This window comes from Peromyscus californicus, unplaced genomic scaffold (assembly GCF_007827085.1).
Source record: "Peromyscus californicus insignis strain IS unplaced genomic scaffold, ASM782708v3 Scaffold_22__1_contigs__length_63687245, whole genome shotgun sequence".
NCBI lineage: Eukaryota > Metazoa > Chordata > Mammalia > Rodentia > Cricetidae > Peromyscus > Peromyscus californicus.
The window spans coordinates 54,411,819-54,419,544 of record NW_026294525.1 but is presented as its reverse complement, the minus strand read 5'-3'; the positions used below and the strand labels follow the sequence as shown (position 1 = coordinate 54,419,544).

At 49.2% G+C, this 7,726-nt stretch overlaps 1 pseudogene; it reads left to right on the top strand.

Annotated features, from left to right (window-relative positions):
- Nucleotides 1–3,221: 3,221 nt before the first annotated feature.
- Nucleotides 3,222–6,685, top strand: LOC128118190 (uncharacterized; annotated as a pseudogene).
- The last annotated feature ends 1,041 nt before the right edge of the window (nucleotides 6,686–7,726 follow it).

Below are 7,726 nucleotides of genomic sequence, written 5' to 3'. Positions count from 1 at the left end.
CTATATCAAATAGATAATCTTAAAATATTTCTTCTTTTCCTGTGGCATAGGACAAAAATTTTAGTACCTTATATAGTTCAATTTATCTTTGTTTTCCTTTTGTGGCTTACAATTGTATTTTGGTGTTGTGTATCATAGACCACTACCTGATGCAAGGCAATGGATTTATTTTATTATTTATTTGTGTGTATGTGTTCATGTGTATATGTATGTGAAGCTACGAATGCATGAGTGTGTGTGCATGTAGAGGTCAGAGGCCAACTTTGGGTATTTTTTCAATTGTTCTTCTCCTTGTTTTTTGAGATAGAGTCTCTCATTGAACTTGGATCTTTCTTTCAGATGACTAGAGTGGTTGGACAGTGAGCCCCAGGTATCCTTCTGTCTCTACCTCTATGGAATATCCAGAGGTCCTGGAGGTTTAGCTACATCCGGAGTAGGGTATCTGAGGGAAAAAAAAATCTATGTACACTGTGGAACCAAAATAAGACCAAAATGCTTTCACCCCAAAACTAAGGCCTAAGACTGCTCCTTTTAGCTACAGGCCATAAGTTACTGGAACAGACCAGAAGTTACTGAAACCAGTCAGTTCAGATTCCAGAAACCAGGAAGTGTAAAAGTACAGAGTCACAAGGTAGTCAGGAGGTAATGACTGCCAGACTATGGAATGTCCTCTCCCTGGTCCCCTAGGTAACTGCTTGACCATAGAATGTCCCAACCCTAGTTTCCATAGTGACTGTGTAATCACCAGATGCCCCCATCTGGGGGCAGCCAATGAGAAATGGTGGCGGGCAACTACCTCCTTAGAAGGAAAATTGAATTGTGATTTCTGGAATTCCTAGACACAAGCCAATCAGAATTGTACCTGTACTAGCACCCCTAAATGATGTAACCTTGTGATTTTTCCCTTTAAAAACTGAGCTTGCAGATAGGTGGGCACTTCCTCCAGCCTCCACTGCGTTGGATCTGTTGGACGAACTCCCTGCCTAGGCTTGTATTGCATTTGGCTATCCCAAAATTAAACCTTGCTTTTGCATTCCGGCTTGCCTGTCCCTCTGGGGGTCACAATCTGGGCACAACATTTGGGGGCTCATCCGGGATCCCCAGAGACCCATCCCCCCCCCCGCCGGGACCCCTAAGAGCCCTGGATGTCCATCTGCACCAATCAGTAAGAGAAAGCGCTCAAGTTTTTCTGTTTCTGTCTTTGTTTTTACTTCCGTTTTCTTATCTGAAGCTGGCAGTTGAATCTGACAGGACCTCACCTTGGCGGACGCATCTGTAAGGTGACCCTGGAGGAGTCGAGAGATGTCTCGACACCTCATCAGGATGTGGGGGGCCTTGAAGGACCCCTCCTCCATCAGAGGATTCCCATGTGGAGTCCATCCATTTTGTCTGTAGGGGACCAGGAACCCTTCTTAGAGTTCCTTGGCCCCGTCTGTATGGTGTTTGGATCCGTGTACGTCAACGCGGGGTTCCAGAGACCCTCTGTTGCACCCCGGGAATCTGTTAAGGCCTTGTCATTTCCTTATTGTCTGGTTCTTGTGTTTATTCTTTTTGTTTCTCTTCCCTTTGTTCATTATCTTCCTAAACTAACCATGGGGACAACTCCATCTTCCCCCTGGGATTTAACCCTTGCTCACTGGCAGGATGTGCGAGACATGGTGAACAACAACAGTGTGAATGTCAGGAAGTGTAAGGGGGTGACATTTTGCTCTGCAGAGTGGCCAACTCTTAATGTTGGCTGGCTGGCGGAGGGCATGTTTGATCTGGCCATTATCCAGAAAGTAGAGGAAATAGTTTTTAGACCCTGTTAGGGACACCCGGACCAGATTCCATATGTAGTTACCTGGCGGGGCCTGATTGATCGGCTTGAAGGTCCCCTGCCATGGGTCAAACCTTTCCTCCCTTCTAGGGCCCTTACCCAGACTCCAAAAGCTACGGAAGTTCTGCCAGTAGGGCCCGCCAGGAAAGCCAAACAGACAGATGGCATGTCTGAGGTCCTGCAGGGAGGGACTGATGAAACTGAACTTTTCCCTCCACCATACTCCCCTAGGGCACAGCCAATGGCACAGCCGACAGCGCCACCACCGGAGCCAGCTTTGGCCCCACAACCCCCGTGGGGTCCCTCACAGGCAATGAGAAGCCACCAAGGGACGACCCTTCAACCTGATACTACAGTTGCCCTCCCTCTGAGGCCAGCAGGAACTCCAGATGAGGACGGGAATCAGCTCTTCCATTACTGACCATTCACCACTAGTGATCTTTATAATTGGAAGGCACAGAATGACCCTTTCTCTAAAGACCTCCAAGACTTAATTAAACCTTTTAGAGACTGTTCTTTTCACGCACCAGCCCACCTTTGACAATTGCCAGCAACTCCTGGGCATTCTCTTCATCATTGAAGAGAGGGGACAGATCCTGGAACATGCCCGAAAGCTTGTCCCCAGGCCTCCTGGAGACCCCCGACTGATCCAGCTGTTATAACTGCTGCTTTCCCTTCTACCCACCCAACTCAGACTATAACATGGCAGAAGGTAAGGAGAGTCTCCGGGTTTATCGCCAGGCTCTGCTGGTGGGTCTCAAAGCAGCGGCACGAAAGCCGACAAATATGGCCAAAGTCTACGATATAAGACAGGGAGTGGATGAGAGTCCGGCTGCCTATTTAAAAAGGCTAATGACCACCTTTAAACAATACACCCCGTATGATCCTGAGTCTTGGATGACAACACAGGCGGTCATACTAGCCTACATAAACCAGGTGGCACCAGATATTAGAAAAAAGTTGCAGTCATTAGAGAGACTAGGAGAAAGGAACCTCAGGGAGCTAGTAGCAGTGGCTGAAAAGGTGTATAACAAGAGAGAGACAGAGGAAGGAAGGAAAAAGAAACAAAGACAACAAAGAGAGGATAGACGAGATAAGAGGCAGGAAAGGAATCTCACTAAACTATTAGAACAACAGCAGGCACAATTGGAGAGTCCTGTTGGCAACTGAGACAGGAATTCCCCAAGGAGCCGGAACGCCCTGACCCAAGCCAAAACTCAAGCCAAAACTCAAGGTAGGAAGAAACCAATGTGCATATTGCAAAGAAGAAGGACACTGGTTCAGGAATTGCCCCAAGAAGAAAAAGGTACCCCATGTCCCAACCCTAGCAACCACTCTGGAAGAAGAAAGTGACTAGGGGGGATGGGGCTCAGCACCCCTCCCTGAGCCCAGGGTAACCCTAATGGTGGAGGGGAAGCCAATCCAATTTATGGTAGACACAGGAGCTGAGAGTTCGGTCCTCCTGGCCCCTGCCGGACCCCTGTCCTCAAAACGAACCTGGGTACAGGGAGCCACAGGAACTAAGTCATATTCATGGACTACTCAAAGAACTGTGGACTTAGGCATGGAGAAAGTAACCCATTCCTTCCTGGTGATACCAGAATGCCCATATCCCTTGCTTGCGAGAGATCTCCTGTCTAAAATGAGAGCTGAAATTCATTTCTCAGACGAGGGGGCTTGGCTAATGGACCAAAAAGGGAGGCCGGTACAAGTACTCCTGACAACTGACTAGTCGAGGAATACAGGCCCCACCTAGATCCTGAGGCTCCCGGGCAGGAAATTCAGGCTTGGCTCCAAAAATTTCCCCTCACTTGGGCAGAAACTGGGGGAATGGGACTAGCGAAGCATAGGCCTCCGGTCTATGTAGAGATCCAATCAGATGCTGACCCAGTCAAAGTCCGCCAGTACCCCATGTCCCTAGAAGCAAAGAAGAGAATAACACCTCATATAAGGAGGCTTCTGAGTTTGGGAGTCCTGCGACCAATTCAGTCCACGTGGAACACTCCTTTGTTGCCAGTCAAGAAACCCCACACAGGGGACTACAGGCTGGTCCAGGACTTAAGGGAAGTGAACAAGAGAGTGGTGGATATTCACCCCACTGTGCCTAACCCATATACCCTACTGAGCTCACTACCTCCAGACCGGCAGTGGTACTCTGTTCTGGACTTGAAGGATGCCTTTTTCAGCCTCCCTTTAGCCCCCAAGAGCCAACCGCATTTTGCCTTTGAGTGGCACGACCCTGAGATAAGGATCAGCGGGCAACTGACATGGACTAGACTCCCTCAAGGGTTCAAAAATTCTCCAACCATATTTGATGAGGCTCTTCATGAAGATCTGGGTGAGTATCGCACCCAAAATCCAGACATCAGCTTGTTACAATATGTAGATGACTTATTGATAGCTGCAGTCGACAGAGCAGCCTGCTTTAAAGGGACTGAGAACTTGCTGCTGATCCTAGGATGCCTAGGGTACCGAGCCTCGGCCAAAAAGGCCCAAATTTGTAAGAGGCAGGCCGGGTGTCTGGGGTATGTCCTTAAGGAGGGTCAAAGGTGGCTGTCAGATGCCAGGAAGAAGACGGTCTTGAAAATACCCACTCCTACAACACTGAGACAGGTGAGAGAGTTTCTGAGGACAGCAGGATTCTGCCGCCTCTGGATTCCCGGATTCACTGAACTGGCTAAGCCCCTATATGAGGTCGCTAAAAACACAACAGATTTTGTCTGGACAGAGAGGGAACAACAAGCATTTGAGGAACTGAAACAGAAACTGCTGGAGGCCCCAGCACTTAGCCTACCAGACATCAACAAACCCTCCCACCTTTATGTGGATGAGAGTAGGGGCATTGCCAAAGGGGTCCTCACCCAAACCTTGGGACCCTGGAAAAGACCAGTGGCATATCTGTCAAAAAGGTTGGACCCAGTGGCTGTGGGATGGCCTCCATGCCTAAGAATAATTGCGGCCATAGCTCTGCTAGTTAAAGATGCAGACAAACTGACTCTTGGTTAGAGACTGACTATCGCAACCCCGCATGCCCTGGAGGGAATCCTTAAACAGCCCCCAGATCGGTGGATCAGTAATGCAAGGCTCACTCACTACCAGGCCCTCCTTCTTAACCCAGCCAGATTGATTTATCAAGTCCCAACAGCTTTGAACCCAGTCATCCTACTGCCTGATCCTACTCCTACTACCTGGAGGCTCCACTCCATGACTGTGCTGGGATCCTGGCTCAAGTGCACTGCATATGCCCAGACTTGTGAGATGTCCCACTACCAGATGCAGAGGAAAACTGGTTCACGGATGGGAGCAGCTACATGAGTGATGGACAAAGGTATGCAGGGGCAGCAGTGACTACCAGTGAAACCATCGTGTGGGCCACTGCACTGCTGCCAGGGACTTCGGCACAAAAGGCTGAATTAATAGCCTTAACAAACGCCCTCCAACTCGGGAAGGACAAGAAGCTGAACATTTACACTGACAGCAGGTATGCATTTGCCACTGCACATATCCATGGGGCTATATACTTGGAGAGGGGGCTGTTAACTGCAGAGGGAAAGACTATTAAAAATAAACAAGAAATCCTAGAGCTACTAAAGGCCCTCTAGGCCCCCAAGAAACTAGCAATCATACACTGCCCAGGGCACCAGAAAGGAGAAGGGCTGATTCAACGAGGAAATAATTTGGCTGACCAGACAGCCAGACAGATGGCCATGACGGCCACTATAGTTCCCATGCTTGTGAACCCTGGGGCCCGTGACCTTCCCCCTTTACCCCGGTACACGGATAAAGATGAGGCATGGGCAAGATCTCTACCCATGACACACCTGGTAGAGGGATGGTGGCGTACAGCTGACAATAAGATCATTCTGCCTCAAGAACTGGGACGAACAATGCTCCGAAAAATACATCGGGCATCCCACCTGGGAATCAGGAAAATGCAAGATCTCCTCAGACACTCTGCAGTAAAAATTAAAGAGGGAAACCAGATTATAGGGGACATTATAGGGGACAATTGTGGCTAGTTGTCATGCTTGCTGCCTGACTAACACCAACCCACACCCTGCCAACCCAGGGAGTCGCCTCCAGGGCACCTGGCCAGATACGTACTGGGAAGTGGACTTCACTGAAATCAAGACAGGAAAGTTTGGCTATAAATATCTGTTAGTCTTTATAGACACCTTCTCAGAATGGACTGAAGCGTACCCCACTAAACATGAAACTGCAAATGTGGTGGCTAAGAAGATACTGGAAGAAATTCTGCCCAGGTTTGGCTTTCCAGTTATGATAGGATCAGATAATGGTCCAGCCTTCATTTCCCAGGTAAGTCAGGGAGTAGCCACTATGTTGGGGACAGATTAGAAATTACACTGTGCTTATAGATCCCAAAGCTCAAGGCAAGCAGAAAGGATGAACAGGACACTAAAAGAGACCCTAACTAAATTGGCCTTGGAGACTGGCAGTGACTGGGTGACCCTCCTTCCCTTTGCCCTTTTTCAGGTTCGGAATTCCCCTTACCAACTGGGATTAACACCCTTTGAAATCATGTATGGGTACCCACCTCCCATTATACCTAGTCTTCACACTGATTTAGTGGCACAGTTGGAGGACCAGGACCTCCTGGATGCACTTTGGGGACTCCTCCAGGCCCATAAAGAAGTATGGCCCAAGCTCCAGGCTATTTACCAGGCCGCTTCTCCTCCTACTCCCCACAGGTTCAGACCGGGAGACTGGGTCTTGATCCAAAAGCACCAGCACAAGTCACTGGAGCCGAGGTGGAAAGGACCTTACATGGTGATCCTGACCACCCCGACAGCCCTGAAGGTGGACGGAGTCACAGCCTGGGTCCATTACTCACACACGATTGGCTGACCCCTTCGCGCTCCCTGAGGAGTACCAGGGAGAGGCGTGGGAAGCTACTCAACATCCCTCTAATCCACTGAGGCTCAAGTTATGCCGTGCCAGGAAAAATGATCAGTCTCTACCTGATTCTCCTACTTCTGTCTGGTGCCACAATGGAGATCGGCCAACCTGATAATCCCCACACAGCTTGGAACCAAACTTGGATCATCATCTCTGGAGGGTCCAACCCTAACAGGATAATTAACAGAATCTCGTCTGTGGCCCCACGAGACACCTGGTTCCTTGATCTATATGCAGACCTTTGTGATCTAGGGGGGCGGATGTGGGGACCTTCTGGAAACGAACCTGACATACTCCCAAACAGCAAGGAGCTCTCGGCATTCACTGTAGGATATGACACACCTGGAGGACGCGCCAAAGCAAGACAACTGCAATTTTATGTTTCTCCTGGCCACTCTATGACCAAAGAATGGTGTCAGAAGTGCAGAGGAGAAGACTATGCTTTCTGTGGTAGTTGGGGATGTGAGTCAACTGGATCAATAAGCTGGGACCCCCCAACAAAAGGAGACTTTATCATGGTACAGCAGGTAGGAGATGCGTCCATTCCAGGAATTGGGTGGTATGGAAATCAGCACTGTGGAAATTGCTATGATATAGAACACTTTTCCACGGGGCTAGACATGGTGGGCTCTGCAACCCCCTAATCATTCGGTTTATAGAGGCCGGTAAGTAGGCAGATTGGACCACTGGACAGACATGGGGACTGCATTTACACCCAGGGTCAGGCCAGCTAACCTTTACCACAAAGTGTACCCTTGCACCAGTGGAAACAGTAGCAGTGGGACCCAACTGAGTACTTAACCCCACAATAACACAAAGTCCAACCAAACCTGCCCTGATTTCTGCCAAAGGTCTAACTGTTGCACCTAAGAAACCTGCAGAACAGCTCCACTCCCCTCCGATTCCATCAGACGAGAGTGCCCTGCACACCCTCCTCCAGAAATCTTTCTTGCTTTTGAATGCTTCCAAGCCTGAATTAACTGTTTCATG